The following is a 19,176-nucleotide window of genomic DNA, read 5'->3' as shown; positions in this document are numbered from 1 at the left end:
GCGGCTATTTATGTTTGTTAGAAGTGACCAAACTCTGCTGCTGTTCTGAAAAACTGCAAAAATAAGGTGTGGAAATAACCCAAGGAATTCTCTCCATGTCTTGGTAGTTTTATATGTGGGCATTAAATTCATATCCCAGTGATGGTCACTCATGTTTGCCCAAACCATTGGGCTCCAGACTCTGTAGCAAAGTTCTTCTACCTGCCTTGGGTGGAGAGGGAGAATAGGAGCAGAAATGGTCTTTTACTGGATCTCTGTCCTGATTTTTAAAATTAAGGCAGGTCCCAGAGAGGTTCCCACCGTGACTGGGCAGTGCTATTGCTCCATCTCAGTGGGTGACAGCATCATCCACAGGAGTCCAAAGATGTGTTCATTTATACCAGGACTGGATTAAGCTTCCTTCCTCTGAAACTCTTATTTTTCTAAACCACCAGATGTGGAGCTTTTAGAATTCTCTTCACTCTCTGTCCAATTTCATCAAAATTCTCTTAGCACTCACATTATGGTCTGTTTAGCCCAGACTGTCAATTCGTGACTGGTAGAAATCTGGAAGCAATTCTTGCTTAGTGTAAAATGCCAGGCTTAAATCCAAGATTTGATGGATGTGACAGTTAATTTCAACTACAGATATTTCTCTTTGTCATGTGAATAATTTCAGTTTCTTTCTGTTTATATATACTTGAGAAAAATCTCTCCAGAACATTGTCATTTTACTGGTGCTGGTCTGCATAGCTCTGGGTCTTTTTCTCACACACATTTGTGGTTTCAAAGTGAGGATTCCATGAGGATGCCATGGTAAGGGGCTACCATTGTTTCAACAAGCAGTTCCCACCAAAATTTACTCCTTTAACTTGTGATACATCCTGCTAAGCACCTTGAAAAGATGAGTTTGCACAAAAGAGGGATTTGCAGATTATAAATAACATGGAGTTTTGATTCTGTAGGGAAATCATCCCTACAACACAATCCACTTTCCCAAAAATCTTGTTTAAACCACTTATTTTGGGGGAACCCCCACTTTAAAACCCCAACGAACCAACAAAGAAACATAACCTTTGTGGCTTTTTAGTTTTAAGATTATCAGAAGTGGGAAATCTACTATTCTATTGCTACAGCTTCCTAATGGATTCAAGAAATGGGAATTCAGCATTAGCACAGCTTGGAAATAGTTACCTATCCTCACATTTCAGACTTTGCATGTCATTTTTAGTTTGAGTTTATAGCTTCATCTAGACAATCGGACTTTTTTGTTTGGTAGGTGGAAGAGCCCTCACTGATCAGATTTCTGCTCCCCTGCAGGTAGATATTTACAGCCTATTATATAATTATCCCTCTCTCCTTGTTCAGCTAAATAGGCTGAGCTACTTAAGAAATCCCAAATCTCATTTATTACCCCAGTCATCAAGAGCTGATTTATAGAAAATGAGACATTTTTCCTGTCATGTCCTTGGTGCCTTGGTTAAATTTCTCTTCAGACATGAATTTATGCTAACCCAATGCCTGTTTGATGGTTCTTCTTTGCCATTTGCCATTAGGTTTCTGTCTGCATGCAAGCTGGAGCTTTAGAACTGAATCCTTCACTTGCTAGGTGTGCATGGCTTCCAGAGCTTGTGGCTGCCTGCACTCCTGTTCCTGATTCAGAAATTATTTTTATTCAGTGCCTCTAAACTGGTCAAAATCCCGAAATTTTGTAAATGTCATGTGAGACTGCTGGTGGTGTGCACCAGTGCAGCTTGGGAGGCTGTATGGAAGACTTACCCCATGAGGCTCAGCCCCAGGAGAGGGAGAGCAGGACCTCTGTGGTCCCTGTGTTTGTCTTGGGAAGGAAATTGGTTTTCTTATTCACAGAGTGAGCTTTGCAACACCAATCACCTCTCCTGGGTGGTGAGATTGCTGTTTTGAAAGGAGTTGTGACTGCCCCAAGGTTTCCCTTGAGCCATCAACAGTTTTATCCCATTCCACTCTCCCCTCTTTTTGATCAAATGTATCATCAGTTTTTATTTTCTTCCTAATAATGACTTCTGTGCAGAATTCCCCAGACCACCTCAGCATGTGGGCCTCTGGTCACCCCCACCACAAAAAACCACCACCTTGTCCCCTTGGCTGCCAAGGCCACCTCCCTGCCCTCCTCTCTTTGAGATTCATTCCTCTGCACCTTGAATTTGGGAGGACGTTGGTGCTTAGAAAGGATCCTCTGCCCTTCCAATTAATGGGGACTTTGTCTTGATTTCAACTTGTGGGTGAATTTAGGGAAATGGCAACAAAACTGCAATATACTGTGTAGATTTACTGTAAATATTTTTGTATCTTTTCTGACATATTATAGGATTTAACACTACCATGCAAAGTCCTTAATGTACACAAAATGGAGAAGAAAGAAAGGGAGGAGGGGGAAAATTTTCTCTGGGGAGAGTTGTACTGGAGAGCTCCTCGGAGCTGCCTCCTGCACAGCCTGTGCTGTGTCATGGCAAGGCAGAGATTAGAGCTGCCACTGCTTGACACAGCTGCACAAACACAGCCAAATCAGAGCCCTGATTGCATCAGTTTCACTTAATTCCATTTCTGATTTAGGGGAAGAGGAAGCAACATGAACATGACATTCCCTTCCTCTCTCTGACAAGGCAATTACACTGAACTAAGCTTTCCTAAGACCTGTCTTAATTGTTTTCTGGCTGTATTGCTGGGTTTTAGTTGGTTTGGTTTTGTTTGGTTTGGGTTTTTTTTCCTGGACAGTAGCTGCCCTTAAACTCTCGACTTAATAAATTCAGACTACTCTGAACAGCAGATTTTGCAAGCAGCAGCTGTAAAATTTAATGCTGCAAAGGCAATAGTTAAGTCTGTCTATCTGTTATGATCATAAATGCTTATGATCTTAAGACAGTGAGGATAAAAACCCTTTCATTCAAGATTGCAGGAATATTCCCTTATCTTGGTGACATTTAAAAGCAGAACTTAAGGAAAACTCCTCTCTTCTGTGTCATCTGATGGTGATGGCCAGAAACTCCTGACACAGGTACAGCACTTGATAGTCCAACATTGCTGCTGAACCTTTGAAAACCTATTAAAAACCCAAACCCAAGCCACACAAGCCTGCTGCTCCTCCTAATCACAGTCAATGCCAAGGAGCAAGTTTGAGAAAAAAGCAGCTAAAGGAAGATAAAGGAAGGGAAAAAACAAACCCTTCCATGCAGACATCCATGGTTAGAGTGTCTGTATCCCCCCTTCCCAATAAACAAGGGCATTCTGTATGGACTGGAGACAGGGCCAAGGCTGTGGGGCACTGCTGGGGGACACAATCCAGCTGGCAGCAGCTGGAAATGAAAGGCAGGGTGGGCTCAGCACACTGAACATCCTTGAGTTGATGCCTTATGGAGGCTGACCTAGAACAGGGGCTGGACAGAGCTAATGAATAAAGCAGGGATTTATTAAAAGGATTTCCTCCATGGATCCACCTTGGGCAGCACCAGAGCCCAGCCAGGGCTGCACCCAAGATGGCCCAAAATGGCCCCAAAATGCCCGGCCGGGCACGGGGTCTCTCCCTGGGATCAGCTCTGCTCCATTCCCACCTTGCAGTTCATTGTCCCAGCCCAGCTTTAGCCCAGGCAGTCCCACCCTGCTTGTTTTTCTCTCTCCAGCCCACAGGGTTTGTGCTCCTGGGCTGAGATTTGGCTCATTTGTCCTTGGTGCCCAGCTGGAGCAGGAATTGTTTTGTCTCCCTGCTCTGTGCACAGAGCTCACCATCCCATAATATGAAGCCCAGACCCACACACTAAAGCAGCACAGAATCTGAAACATAGAAAAGGTGAAACCTGAGGCACCAGAGTGAATTTAGGATTGCCTTTCCATTTACCCAGTGAGACTGCCCCAAGAGGGAGACGTGGGAGGATTTACTTAGAAGTCACTCAAAAGGCACAAGAGGCATTTTTTCAGGCACAGACGCCTCACTGTGCTTTACAATCAAATAATTAACACCCACTAAAACCTAGAAAGATTGTTTACCTTCCTCTAACCAAGTTCAGAGGTAGGTAAATAAAAATTGAGATGCTGGTGTGCATCAGTCACTGATTTAAAGACTGCTACCACAGCAGAACCCTGGAGTCCTGAGCAATTAAAACCAAAGGAAAATTACAGAAAGCAGAGTAGATTTATTTTTAAAGTCTCCAAGGAGTAACAGAAAACATTCCTTTTGTTAAATATGTCTTAAATTTAAAGCAAGGCAAATAATCCATACTTATAACAGCCTACCTTGGGATCTTTTTGCCTTCTTCTTTCTCCCTCTTGGCATAATTTGAGCTGCTCTCATGCCTTCTAATGAGCTGTCTCCCAGTTGGAAATGGCAACTTTTATGGTTTTTCCCAAAACCCCATCTTCAGACTGTCTTGTGAAACACTCTAATCATCAGTACTTGTTCTGTAAGCTGCGTGGTGGGTGGGATATATTGTAAGGAGGCAATATCCTGTTGATTGGAAAAAAAGAAAAATCAAGATATTAATTTCTGCTCTCTTCCTTTTTCATACTTTCAGTTAGTCCTATGACTGGAAAGCTGGTCTGCACACTCAGGCAATAAATGCATGCTGATCTATGACATAAGGATTTTTTGTTGTTTCAGGTTCCAAACTAGAAGGATTTTCTTCTCCTTTGTGTTTTGTTGTCACTTAAATACATATTTTTTCTCTCCTGAACAGTAACTGGGCAGCTGAGAGTCAGGCAAAATGTACCTGCACATTTTCAGGGCTGTGTGTCTGTCTGTATCCTATCATTACATTTCAACAGCTAGAGTTTTAAAAGCTCTGCTGTGGGGAATATTCCCTTTTCAAGTTCTGTATGAGGAAAAAAAAGCCCTTTCTTATAGGCAAAAGTTTTTCATGGATTGGAAATTGTAGTACCAATGAATTCTAATTTTGAATCCACAGTCACTTCAATCATCACTTAAGTGGTTGGATATTCACTGATTTATATACTCAAGCTTTTTTCTTGGCCCTTCATCCATTTGCTATTTTCATTTGGAGAAGTTGGTTATTATTGCATTAAAGCCATTAAAACAGGTTGCTTTGCAATCATATATAATTTTACACTGTCAGCCATTTTTCTTGTAAACAAGATCTGTGTATGTACTTACTAAATTAATTACCTGCTCTAACTTACATTTATCCAAATGCTGAATGTTTGCATTCCTAATGTGCTGAGTGATCTAATGACAGTAAAAAAAAAAATTAGTTTGATATGAATTCATGCCAAGCACTTTTGATAAAGAATAAAACTGAAAAATATGTGGGAAGTCAATATTTCGCATCTGTGATTTATTTGCCTAGAACCTTCTCTGGTACCTGCCTACATTAAAATTATTAGACAAACAAATTATTCCTCACTCTCTTCCTCTAACTTAAAAGCTTCAGAAAGTATTTTTCAGATATTCTGACTGCTCAAGTAATTGGACTTTTTCATATTTTTAAAATTTTCCAAGACTTTATTCAGCTACCAGGTAAGAAAATCATTCAACTACACTTATTGTAGAACTGAACAGCTGCTGATTTTAATATTTTGCAGGTATTCACATTTTTTACCTGTTTTATGTTGTGAGGACATGGAATTCTGTTGAGATGACAATACAACTGCAGCAAAGCCAGAGCACTCTGCTTCTTTCTCTCTTTAAAGGTCATGCAGCCAGTGAGACAAGTTTGGAAATATCATCTTGGTACCACTGAAGGCAGAAAATTCTAGAGATGTTTTTTGGAGACATCCATATTTTTAGGCTTGTTTTAGATATAACCACCTTCTCTTTGTAGCAGTCTATCAGTTAGTAATTAATGTATTTATGGCAACCTCCTCCCATCACTGACAAATGTATTTGGTGCAAAAATGCTTGAGCTTCACATAGTTATAGTTAGAAGATAAAGTTGCAATGCAAGTACCAATATTCATTGATTAAATGCACCACAAGCAAATGGAGTATTACTCTTTCTTGATGAATGCCCATTATGTACATTGCAAGACACTACTATGACACAAGATGCATAATTCCAGCAATATTGTTGATTTTCTTCTCCTCCAAACTTTATTTGAAAATAACCAGTGCACACACTTCACAGCTGTCCCCAGATTCTCACTTGCAAGCACCCATTCCAGGCACACTGGTGACTGCTGTGGGGCAAAAGGTGTCTGGAGTTAATCCCTGTCTCCTGGCTCTCCCTGCACCCAGTTTGGCACAGGCAAGAGTCATTGCACTGAGATGTGGGAATGCCACAGTTCCTAGTGGGAACTGCCCTGATACCCAGACCTGCAAGAAGTCTGTCAGTAGCAGGGCTCCCAAGGCTCTGCTGACTGCAGAAACACCTAAAACACATACAAGCTGTGGCTCATCCCAAAAACCACTCATCAGGGTACTTGTATTACTGTTATTATTATAATTATTGCTGTCAGGGAGTTTTGCCCAAGATTGTGTTTCAGGAAAACAAGAAGAAAGCAGCAGCAGTTTCCCAATATTCCAGTGCAGCACAGCTCTGCTGAATCCAAGGCTTCTGTGTCTTCAGTGAGGCTTGATTTGGTCCCCCATCCTGGAGAATGTGTGAAGCAGCACATCTGTGTGTGTCTCCTGTGCTGATTTCAGGAGCTCAGTTTCCTCTCAGTGGTTTCTGGTGAGGTTCCATGTCTGGGACAGTGATCTTTGCCATGCAGCTTCTCACTAGAATCTTCTCCATTCTTAAGTGATGATTTGATGAATCCTGGATTGTAAATAGGGCTATACAACAAAGGTCTTTGTTCTCAGACCATGTGTCTTGCAGAACAGGAATTTCCTTTGCTTCTTGCAGTGCCTTTATTGGTATCTCCTGGCAGTTATCAAAAGCCATGTGAAATCTACCACTTCCCTTCTGGAGTGCTAATACACTTCTGGAAGATCTGCACAAATCCACTCATGCTTTTGATTTGATTCAGTTTGTACTGCACAGAGATTTCCTGGGATGGTTTCAGCTGGCCTCCTGTTCTCTTCTGTCTGTCCTTCCCCTCACAGTGATTCACAGGGTGTTACTAGAGAAGTCAGCTCTTTGCCATGATGCTGCTCTGCTCAAAAATCTATTGCCTCTGTGTTGCTTTGTGTTTGCTTGGTTTGAGCTCTGAAATGTCAGCTATGTTTTTACCAACAGATTTATCCATAGCAAACATTTTCCAAACAAGTTATCTGAAAGTAATTTTTTTTTCTGGCTTAACAAGGATGTTTGGTAGTTCCTCAAATTCATTCTCTCATTTACAATGGGAAGTGTTTCTTCCATCAGTATATATAAATACTGACTTATATATATATGATTTCACAAAGGCATAAGTCTCATTGTCAAGTCCGTCACAGTTCTTGCCCTTGGATTAATGGATATCCTATTTCTGACCAGAAAAATGTTTGCATTAAGGGCCATATCTTAATCTAGACTCCAGACTAACAGTCCCACTCTTAGTTTGCTATCATGACCTCTTCATTCTCAGTGTATACATGGGAGAAAGCACAATCACAACATGCTTTTACAGCCCTGATCTCTCATAGGAAACTTGGGAAGCACCAATTGTTCATTTCCTTTCCAGCAGATTCCTTCACTTGGGCACTTGGTCACTGTGCATTACACTTAACAGCACTTGAATAATCCTTAGCTCTTTCAAATATGGTTGCTTTGGGGGTTTTGTTTTGTTTTTTGGTTTTTTTTTTTTTTTTTTCTTTTCCATTTGAGAGGAGACAGGCTGCTTCATATGATGATGTACTTGGATGTGCCTCAGACTCTCTGTCAGTAATTGCTGCTTTTCTCTTCTGACACAAATACATCCAAACATTTCTTCCCAACTGTAGATGTGCTGAAGCACTGCTGATGACACCAAATCTGCCATTCCCAGCTCTGGCAAGTCCAGGCTGTAACGTGATGGTGGAACTGGCATTTCTCCAAACTTGCATTTTGTGAATGTAGATTTTGAAGCAGCAATACATCAGCCATGGGATTTCCAAGGCTGTGTGAATGACAGATACCTTCCATGCTCTTGTAGGGAGGGATGTCCACTGGCTCCTTTCTCTTCTCCTCTTATCCACAGAAATGTGACAATAACACTGAAATCTGCAATAAAATATGAGGAAAAATGCACCACTCTGCAAAACAGAGCATGAGTAACAGATGTACAGACCAAACAGACAGCGTGACATTCCATTTTCATTTCATTGTGTGGGGAAAATTACTCATGCATAGAGATTAACACATAGAGAAAACCATACAGATAAGCCTGACTAAGAGAAATGTTGCCACAACCTGGTTTTGTGGACACTTAATGTAATAACTAGTTGTTATAACTTAATGTAATAACTAATAAGCCCTCACCTGAGCTTGGGGGCTTATCTATACCTGTACCTACAACATGAATTGATGGCAGAAATAGGGGCTGTTTTTCCTCTTGGGTATTTTGTCACAATTCCAGTCTGACTCCAGAAGCATCATCAAACCACACCTGAGAAAACAAGGAGTCAGGCCCATAAATCAGAGATTGTAAACAATGATGGCAGATAATATTGGACAATCATCTCTGGCCTCATTCATTCATTAATAAATCAACAGAGATTTATGGTGCAGACTGCAGCACCACTAAATCTTTGCCCTTTTAAAACCATGTTTATTGAGTTTTAGGCTGGCAAAGCAATCGATTACTCCAGAAAAGCATTTTGAAGTAAATCAAAACCATGATGGGGAAGCACATCCCCTTCCATGTAACAGCAGCTCACTGAACTACAAATGCTTCCAAAAACTGGGAAAAAAGCAACTTCTGCCTCACAGAGGTAAGCAATCAAGTTTTCATCTATATTAGGGATCTGGCACGATGCAGTCTTTTATCTTTTTGTGGTTTACATGTTTATACATAACAGGGCAGCCTGCCAGCAGCTCTGGCCAAAAGAGAAGAGAGAGTTTAGCTTAGTTCTGAGTGAGGAGGCTTTTATTGGAGCAGTGCATGGAATAGGTGTGCTGGTTTGTCAACACTCAGCTGTAAATCTGGAGGCACTGCCTGCAGTGCTGACCAGCACCATAAGCACAGCAAAACCCAGCAGTGTGGGAGTGCCTCTGGCCAGCAAGGTGCTGGGGCTGGCAGAGAACCTTTCCTGATGCATTCCCAAAGCTGAGGGACCTAATTTGCACTCACATGTTGGCCCAGGTCCACCATTCTGGCAATGCAATGGGAAACCAATTGACCAAGCTTCCAGGATGACTTTAGAGACTCAAACAGCGTCAAATCAATTTCCTGTGTCGGGGGTAAACACCAGGAAATTCAGAATTAAGAATCCCCAGTGAACTTCCTTCTGTTTCCTTGACCACATGTGTTAAGTGGGGTTTTCATTACACCATCCTGCTTCTCTGTATAGATATTTTCTATAGATGAACTCTTTTTTACTCTGTGATCTGGGGACTGTGCACAGCTCATGATCTGTCAGAAGGTGGGTGATGGAACAGGACACTAAAACTCTGGATCAAACCTACATGCATGCAAGCAAGAAAATCAGTTCATTAAAGGAAACCAAGTAAAGAGTCACTCAAAGCTGAACCAAAGGCTTTCTACTGGTAAATTAAAACCTTCATGGGTGCATTTCAAGACTCCTTCATTTTATCTGAAGCGGTTATGTAGCTCCTGGGCCAGAAAAATGAGCACTGGGCTAAGTGATCTCCAGGGTCCCTTCCAGACCCAGGCTTCTGCAGCCACACAATGCAGCATGTGCTGGATTCATTTCCCCCTCAGCATCTTAACTACAGCCGTTTGCACTCCCTGGGCTGCCTGTGTTATCAGTGGGAAACAGGCCTGGCTGGGACAGTGAGCCCTGATCAGGCTCCTGAGGCTGAAAATAAACTTCTGAGAGAGGGGGTGAATAAATACTGCTAAGAGGAGTTAAACAAAAATAGTGTTTTTCCTGTATTTCCTCAGATTCATTTATGTATAGGATTGTGATTCTGCTTCCTCTGTATAGAAAAGCTCCTACTAACATTAATGAGTACTTTTTTTCCTTAAAAAGATGTACAAAACACAGCCCCTAGACTACAGGCAAAAATATGCAATTTCAGTATAAATCAAGAGTGCTTGGTTCAGCTCCAAGTGCTGCGTGAGAAGAACAGAACTAAAATTCACCTCAGGGCATCCAAAGACAACAAATGAAATTTGGAGAGAAACTGTAGGGATTGTAGTTACAGCAAAATGTCTAGTGTGTGTTTGTATTGGGCAAGGTTTTGTTCTTCCCTGAGCAGCATGACCTATTTCCCAGCATCATGTGATTTTTGTATTGGAAGACTCTTCTGTAAAGAAATAGAATTAATTTTCCAGTGGAAAAGAGACAATACTGATTTTCTTTACTTCTTTCCAATGAAGCAGTTTAACATGACATTACTTTTTATTTACCTTTCTAAACTTCATCACCCTTTTAAATGATACAGACAAGTAAAGCACATGCACATACTTATCTGTTGCTGCCAAGACATTTTTTCATTAAGATTTCATTCAAAGAAATGTACAAGGTATCAGGAAAATCCAAATTAAACTACACTAGGATTTAATATGATTTAAAGTCCATTTCCAACCACAGTAGCAGCTAAGCACTTAGGCCTCTAAAGTGCACAAAAGGAATTTAAGCTGCCTTCCACACCTCCCACCTCACAGAGGGGCCTCAGCTTCCTGCTTTAATTCTGCTTAGTTGCCTGAAGTTTTCTAAACTCTGCACACAGAGATGAAAATCTAGGGATGTCACCTCTGGCTAAAATCATCTGGCACTCCTAAAACAGGAATTCCTGTGTGCCAGTCTCATAAGCAACTCTGTCAGACTTTCGGAGTCCATTCCTAATTGAGCTAACACTAAATCTGAGAGGACAGAAAGAGAAAAAAAACCAAGCATATATATAACAGAGACATCTGGAAGGGAACTGTTTATACAAACTCAACAGCTTTTGAAAAGCTGGGCCCTTGAAGTGTACACAGGCACTCCAAATCAGCAGTCCCTTCTGAAATGCCCTCTATATATGTATTTTTAGCTTGCAGCTTCTTTATTTCTAGTAATTTCTTCTACCATACTGGAAGCCTTTGTAATTATGGTGACAGGACTTTTTTTAATGCTTAACTCAAAAATGGCCAAATGAAAGCTGACTACACTTTCCCAAAGGACAAAACCAAAAAGTTTTATTAAGAAATTTCAGCTCTAACAGCAGTGAGTTTTGAGGTAGATGGTAGAGAGCTGTGCTCATGTACAGATTTCTCATTTGTCATTAAAAACAACACAAGCCTGCCAGGAACATAGCAAAACATGGAATTTTGCAGCAATGAGTGGAAAGCAATGCTGAACATTTGGCAAGCTAAGCAGTTAGGTTGGATTTAAAGCATTAACCACTTCAGGAGATGAATTCTGGCTTTCTCCATCTTTTGTATCACATGCACAATAATGCATTGTGTCAGCCTGTGCTTTTTCTTGGGACCTCCAATTAATTGGAGCTTAAATTTAGGGCAGGATGTGTCAACACTAGAAAATGAGTGTTGTTGCTGTTGTGCTTCACACATGTGACCAAAGCTGTGCAGCTGTGCTTGTGGAACACCCCTGAATTTTTAAGAATAGATGAGACCCAGTCCAGTGTCAGCTTTAACTCTCCTTGACCCTTCAGCAGCTCGTGTAGGACCTGCTGTACCAATATTCAAGTGGATACCTGGATTGCCTGGATTCTGCTCACTCCAGAAGGGAACTGGGGCTTCTCTGCACTTGACTGGAAACGAGGAGCTGCCTTTGCACCAGGGTGTTGAACATGCCCTAGACACAGCTCAGGAATGAAAACTAATATGAAAACCTTCTCCAGTGATTTCTAACCTAAAACTTGGTTTGAGAAGCCAGAATGACATCTGGGGAGGGAGGGGTTCTAGCAGGTGAAATGGGTACTAAGAGAGTCTCTTCAGGTAGAAAGAAAATTTGCTTCTGATTATATTCACACTTTCAGAAAAATTGACAGGGGAAGATCTGTGCAGGAGACTTCTTTCCAGGATACCCTGCAGACTTGTTGGGGTTCTGTGAAATAGCTGCTTCACTCATGCTCTTAACACATCAAAGTAGTTAAAATCTACTTAAGGGGATTTTGCTCAGTTGAAAAGGTTGGTAGTGCTTTATTTGAAGTCTTGCTATATGCACACAGCAAACTCCTCTGTGGAAGAGTTTATTTTAATCCTGGAGATGATAATGGATGAATATCAGGACAGCTGCTCTCAGTTTCACCCCAGAGGTAATGGCCAGAACTTCAGAGAGCTATCTTAAGTGCTAAGAAAGAGAAGATCTCATTTGCCAGGAGACGTCAGAACACAGCAGAGCAGGAATATGGCAACTCATTTCTTGGCAAACTTTGTAAGTGCTACCTTTGGGGATTTCTAAAAAGCTATTAAAGTTGTTCCTGGGTTCACCATTTTTATTTCTAAACTTTAAAATTGCTTCTTTTTTCTTTTTTTTTCTTTATCTGTCTTATGCTAAAATACCCTGTGAATGCATCATCCTTTCAGGTTTTAGTTTTGATCATTTGATTTTTATGTGCACAACACTCTCACTGGACACAATAAGCACTGCAAAGTAGGACTGCCAGTATGTAATAATATAGGGAATTTATACTTTGCTGTAGTTAAAATTTGGGCAGACCAGAAACAGGTCAGGCAAGCTTGTCATCCTGTTGGTGATACAATCTGAGTATTTTTCTGACTGAAGAATTACATCATGCTCCCTTTCTGCAGTCAAACTGCCATGAGCTACTTCTATGAGATCATTTCTCTGAATGAGCTACTTCTTACCTGGAAAAAGTTTTGTGAGGTACACTAAAATTCACACAGAGAAAAAAAAAAATGAAGCTCTACTCTATGAGCATGCTTCTCCAAACACAAAAGTTGCAGAAAAAAATGAGCTGCAAATACTTGTGTGGAAAACAAAGACAAAGAGGAGGCTCAGGACTTGAGAGGAACTGCCTTTGTCCTGTCTCCATTCCATGGGAGGACTGAAATACACCTGTGATGTTCCCCAGGAAGCCAGGGAGGCTGCTGGAATTCATGGCAGCTTCCTGTAAAGCCACATCAGCACAGGAGATCAGCCAAAGGGTTTGTGGTTGGCCACGGCAGTGTGGGCTGAGCAGCATGACATGAGGCTGAGCAGAACTGCCAGGAGGAGGCTGTGCTGGAGGACAGAGAGGGAAGGAAAAGCAACACACCCACCTGACCTAAGGGCAGAAATCTCTGCCTCCTACTACAACTGGAAACCAGCTGAGAGTTCTGGGATGGCAGTAAAGGCACAGCAATAAAGGGATTTAATGGCACTTCAGGTAAACACAGAACATAAATATTTAGATATTCCTTGTGTGTACTTTTCTAAAGTAGCTTGAGTTATGATGTTCTGAATGTCATATATCACAGGCAAAAGAGGGAGGACATTTGGAACCTAAACCACAGTTAAATCCACTTTTTTTTTTTTTTATATAGGTCTGCCATAGCTGCTGAAGGTAACATTTGCTTTATTGTGAAGATTCAGAGAACAGTATGACCCTCTCTTTCCATGTTACTGCCTAATGTTAATCTCAAAATTTGTATTCTGGAAATATCTTTCAGAGGTAATCAACACATGTGATCTTGAATAAAAAGCTTTACGAGCTGCAAGCACTCACCATCTTGGAGATTGTACCTAATTATTTAGTGGCATTAGTAAGGTGTTTGAAGGATAACGCTAGGAACTGGTATTTTAAAATGTTGTTCTGATTAAACTTTCTTTTTTCTTTTCTTTTGTTCTTTTCTTATTTTCTTTCCCCCCCCCCCCTTTTTTTAAGGAAAGGTTTTGGCTTCCAAGCTTTGACACTTGCCATGCTGCATCCAAGAAAGCAGAGAAAGACCTCCCTATCTCAACTCATTATTGCCCATAAAAACCTCTTCATGCTGAATTTCTCTGGCCAGGACAGACCCTACACGTAATCCCGTCACACCCTGAAGAGAACGAGTATGAGTCCAAACAAAACCATCATGTTTTAACACTTACTCTGCAAAACGGAACGAACTTGTACAGCCTTTGATGTGTTCCGACCTGCCCCTTTATGTTTATGTATAGGAACAAAAAGGCACCGTCAGTCTCTTGGTGTCACATTTGCACCAACCAAATAGCCCAGGTGAGATCCTGCTCCTTTCATGGAGCGCTCCCACCACACCCGGTTCTCGGCAAGGCACGATTTACACCGTGCGGAGCGTCCGCAACCGAGCCCCCATCCCTCCATCGCTTCTCCTCCACCCGCCCAGGGATTGTGCCACTTTTTAACACCGCTACGTGTCCGTTTTCTGCCTCACTGAGACTTTCCGTCACCGATCCCCCACGGCTCCATCTCCGCCTTTCCCCACACACATCCCCCGCGCCCGGGAGCTTCGCCCACCCCAGCCGGCTCCCGCCCGCTCCCTCCCAGCCCCGCGGGGCGGCTGCGGCGGGGCCGGGCCCTTGGGCACCTCCCTCCCTCCTTCCCTGCCTGCCTGCCCGCATCCCTCCCTCCTTCCCTCCCTCCCTGCGTGCCGCGGGATGCGCTGCCGGGCGGGCGGGCGCACACGGACCGCGCTCCCCGGGCGCAGCGGCGGGAGCCAGAGCCATGTCTCCGGTGAGCGGCACGGGGCGAGCGGTGGGGCCGCGGGAGAGCCGCTCTCCCATCCCCAGGGCTGGGTAATGTCCCCACAGCCGCCACCGGCACGGCGGAGCGCGGGGTGATGGGCGCGGTGCGGGCGCAGGGGGGGCGGCTCCGCCGCATCGCGTCCCGCTGCGGCGCGGGCAGCGCGGAGCCCCGGCCGGGCGCTGCGGGGCGGAGCCGCGCCGGGCGGGAGGAGCGGCGGCGGCGGTGGCCGCTGCCGCCCCCGCTATCTGACCCGACCTTCCCCCTCTCCTCCTCCGCCCCCCGGCTCTCCTGCCCCCAGCGGCCCGGGAGGAACTGAACCATCGCCGCACAGGAAGTAGCGGCTGCGGGGAACGGCGGCAGCGACAGCCGGGGCTGCCGCACTCAATGAGCGACGCTCCCGCAGCCGCCCGCCCCGCTCGCCCCTTCCCCGCCTCCCGAGGGCAGCGGCGCCGAGCCAGCCCGCCGCCGCCGGGGGTTGGAGGCTGAAGCGGGCAGAGGCAGCTCCGACTCTCCCCGAGGAGGAGGAGGCGGCGGAGGAGGCGGCGGCGGGGACTGCAGGTTGGTGCCGCTCGCCGGCGAGGCGCGGGTACCGGGATGCAGGGGGAGGCGGGCGGCGAACCCTCGGCGGCCGGGGCAGCATCCCCGCCCGGCGGTGCCGCACGCCTGGGGCTCGGCCGGGAGCCCCTTCGGAAAGGCCCCGGCGCACCGCCCCCGCTGCGGCGGCTCGGAAGGAGCCGCGGCGGGCCCAGCCCGGCTCGGTCCGGCGGTGCCGGTGCCGCCGGCGGGGGCAGCGCTTTGTGCGCCGGCGGGCGGTACCCGGCGCGGGGGGACGGCGGCGGTGCGGGGAAGGGCGCGCTGGTCCCGGCTGGAACCCATCCTGCCCATCCCGGGTGAGATGGACGCCGTCCCGGGAGGCGCAGGCTGGCCGCTCGCTGCCGGGAGGAGGGCGGCTGGGATCCCCGCCGAGTGCGATGGATGATGGATGGACGGACAAAAAGTGGGAGAGCGGTTTAAAACAAAAAGAAAGAAAGAAAGAAAGCCCGTTTTGGAAGAGCCGGGCTGTGCCTGGGCGCCCGGCTTGCGAGTGCAAAATGGAGAAGAGCAAATCCTATTGATCTGAGAGAGGCAACCAAATGGGATGCTGTTGTGCCTGGATTCTGTTCAGAGGATGCTGATGGATATATTAAGGTGTTAGCCTAATGTGTAGGCATCTAAATAAATAAGCCCGCTGATTATCCCCTTAGAGCTTTTAATACACTGTATTCTGATGGAAATTTTTTGTGTTGAGATGGTTACCTCTTTGATGCCACACTTCTATGTTCTTCCCCTCCAGTATTTTTTCCTCTTTTAGTCTTCATATTTCCTCGTTGATTAGGCAGAGAGCCTGTGTGGTATGAGAAAGGAAAGTGTCAGAGTTTCCAAGAATCTTGCTGCTTATTCAAAGCAGCATAATATAATCTCATTAGCTCATCGTGTTATCTTACTCATTAATTTCAAGGCCACAATAAACTTCATGGCCTTTCCCTCTGTCCTGCTCTGAGGGAAACAGGCTGGAGTCCAAGATGGCATGTTTGCTGTCAGTGGATTGCTGATGTGCCAAGCGTGTTTGGGAGCAGAGTGGTAAAGCTCTCTTCTTGACTTGGCTCTGTTTCTCTTGTGATGACGCTCTTCACTTGAGACTGTGCTTGAACCACAGGTCATTTAGGTGAAGTTCAATGTAATCTCATATGTATGTGTTTTTTTTTTTTCAAGTTTGATACTGCAAGCAGTAGAACTTGTACGGTTTCCATTAATTTTCTTGCAAGACTGCAGCTGTGTAGGAGATGATGAAGTTAACTGGAGTTGTAGTTGAGCACTGGCCTGTTACAGGACTGACTCCTTGTGCTGTGAACAGTTTTGACCCCTGGATTTTAAACGTAAATGTTCTATTATTTCCTATATCTTTCACAGGAGCCTTGGCTTTTGGTTCCCTTCTGTGTACTCTAGTCTTCTTTCCCTTTCATGTCTCTTGTTACTGAGATTATGCTCATTACTTTCAGTGTGGTTTTCAGCCTTTTCTAAGAGCAGCTTTATGTACTCTTAAGAAAGTCTCATTATCTCTTTCTTGCCTGATTCCCACCTTCACCTCTCCACCCTTATAAACACTGTTAATTGGAGAAAGCAGGACAGAGAACAGTTGGTCTCCAAATATAGCTGGAATTCAACAAGCACAGGAAAAAAACCTGACCAGATTGTCCCCGCTGAGCATGATAAAAATGGCAGGACCACTTATCAAAACTTTATAGTGCTGTTTAACAATGCACTGCAGATAGCTCTGCTGAGAGTGCTCAGGTTGTGCCTGACAAGGGCTGAAATCAGAACGGGCTTTAGTTGAGGTAATGTTAGACAGAAAAAAAAGAATGTTATTTTCTCTTCCCCTTGTGGTTTCTTTTATCTCCAAAGAGGTGCATTAACAAACTGGACAAAATTCCACTTACAATTACAGGGAACTCTCCTAGCACAAAGTATATGTTCTTTTCCCAGCCAAAGCTAGAGCTTTCTGCTTTGTGTTAATCTTCTTACAAAATGAAATTATTGCATAGTCTTGTGCGGCCTTCATTATTTTTTTTCCTTTCTGCCTCTGTTAGCAGAAAGATGCATTGTTTTCAAATCCTAAATGGTGATTTGTTTACTTACAAAACTGTTGCAGAATAATTGGATTTGAGGCTTACATTTTGTGGGAAACCAGTGTGAATAAAGTATTGCTGTTAACTGCAATGAGTTCTGTTAACTGCAATGAGTTCACCTGTTCTAAATTTATGATAGCCATAAATTTTGGGACGCTGCTTCTACACTGCAAATTAAAAAAAAAAAAAAAAAAAAACAGGTTGCATTCAGTCTTGCTGCTTTGGCTTATGAGAACATAATTCTTAATAAGAATGACCAGGGTACTGATGAAGAAACTTAATTATCATCTGCACTGGTTAAAAGTGTCCTGTTCTTTCACTGGGCTTTTTAGTGCTCATGGTTGGTTAGTGCATGCATAGGCTGGTTATAGTCAGTGCCTGAACAAAGACCAGGTGTCTTGGCAATTGGTACCTGGAGTGCTGGGAGATAAAGAGCAAAAGAAATGACAAAACCCAAAGAGAACCTAGGACTTGTTTGTTTCTCAGACTGTTCTACTACCCTCTGGTGCAGAGACATCAGTAATAAGTACTCTCTGTCTAGACTTGCAATCCACGTTAGGGCCAGGGAGCTCTTGCTTGTGGGTAGCCCTTAACAAGTAATTGATAACATTTTTTATTACCAAAATGAAAAGGAAGGGAATAGAGAGATATTTCAAGGCGTTATCCAAATTTTTTCTCTACCATGATATTAACCAAGATAAAATAAGAAAAAGAAGCACTAATCCCCAGGCCTGTGCTGCATGCTTGATGAAGATACTCTTAAATGTGTTGCATGAAAATCAGTTTGACATCTGATGCAGGATCCTGGTCGGATTCCAGGCGTGAGTCAGCACCTAAGTTAGGGACTGATTATCACTAGGACACCTGTGGGAAAAATCAAGATAATCTAGGAAGTGTTTAATTTGCTGGTGTACCAAACTTGGTTTATTAATTGCAGAGGTCCAAATTTCAAATTGTTAAAGAGGAAGTGAACCCTTGCTTATGTATTTTTTTTGGATGCCTCCGAAGTCAGTATATATTTATGACTTATCTGTAACATTTCCTTGTGCCTGTGAGTCTGGACACATTTAGGAGTATGCAAGACATGACAGTGATAAGAAGATGAACACTTAGGTGGGTGACACACAAGTCATAGCAAAGATGAAAGACATATTTGTCTTTTCTGTAAAGACCAATCTACAAGTGCTGCCGTTGGATCCAGTCCTTTGCAGCAGCTCTGCCTTCTGCTGTGCATGTATTTGCAGCTGTCTGACCAGCACAACTGTGCTGGATGGGACATTTGTTTAGGGAATCAGGAGACTTGGGTTTTGTTCTTGTCCAAATGAGTATGCAGTGTTACTAGAAAGAACTGAGAGCCTATGGGGCTCTTTTGCAGATAAACCCAAGTAAAATCCAAATAGTTTTAGGAGTTCAGTGCATTGACCAAGGAATTGCTGGGTGGCAATTACAGTGAAGATTTCTGGGCCTTTTCCCTGGAGGGTATTGAAATAAATCACAGCTGAGGGTACCTGAGGATACTTTGCACTGGACTGATGGGCAGAGGAGACAATCAGAGTGACCTTTTTGTTTTGTGAAGGGTCAATGTTGTCTTGCACCTTGAACTTTCCACAGTTGTTGACCTCCATAAGACAATCCTGGGGAAAGCAGGAACTGGTAGTACATCTTGCTGTTGGTGAAACAGCCCAGTTGCTCCTGATGCTTTTTTCTGTCGCTCTCTTTTTTTTTTTTTTTTTTTTTTTTTTTTTTTTTTAGTTTTTTCTTTTCCGCAAGCCCTTGTGGCTGTTCTGAGGCATGCAACTTTAGGGAGAGCAAGCATGTAATTTTGGGCTTGTTTCTCCCCTGGGAATTGGGGAACTTGGGACCCAGGC

At 43.8% G+C, this 19,176-nt stretch overlaps 1 protein-coding gene and 1 long non-coding RNA gene across 5 annotated transcripts in view; both read left to right on the top strand.

Annotated features, from left to right (window-relative positions):
* Positions 1 to 13,152: 13,152 nt before the first annotated feature.
* LOC127059226 (uncharacterized) lies at positions 13,153 to 13,666 on the top strand. The gene is made up of 2 exons (XR_007776848.1): positions 13,153 to 13,325; positions 13,483 to 13,666. It is a non-coding gene; the product is annotated as an uncharacterized LOC127059226 (long non-coding RNA).
* Positions 13,667 to 14,562: 896 nt separating this feature from the next.
* The window catches only part of AGPAT3 (1-acylglycerol-3-phosphate O-acyltransferase 3), an 86,368-nt gene continuing 81,754 nt past the window's right edge, over positions 14,563 to 19,176 (top strand). The window contains exon 1 of one of the 4 annotated variants that reach the window (XM_018913458.3): positions 14,563 to 14,630. The gene's annotated coding sequence lies outside the window, so the exon portion shown is untranslated. Of the gene's footprint in view, positions 14,631 to 15,040; positions 15,201 to 19,176 lie in introns of those variants that run through there. The other 3 variants (XM_030234210.2, XM_050970839.1, XM_050970814.1) reach the window with 3 other exon arrangements.

The sequence above is a fragment of the Serinus canaria genome, chromosome 1 (genome assembly GCF_022539315.1).
Source record: "Serinus canaria isolate serCan28SL12 chromosome 1, serCan2020, whole genome shotgun sequence".
In the NCBI taxonomy this organism is placed as follows: Eukaryota; Metazoa; Chordata; class Aves; order Passeriformes; family Fringillidae; genus Serinus; species Serinus canaria.
This window is presented reverse-complemented; position numbering and strand designations above follow the sequence as displayed.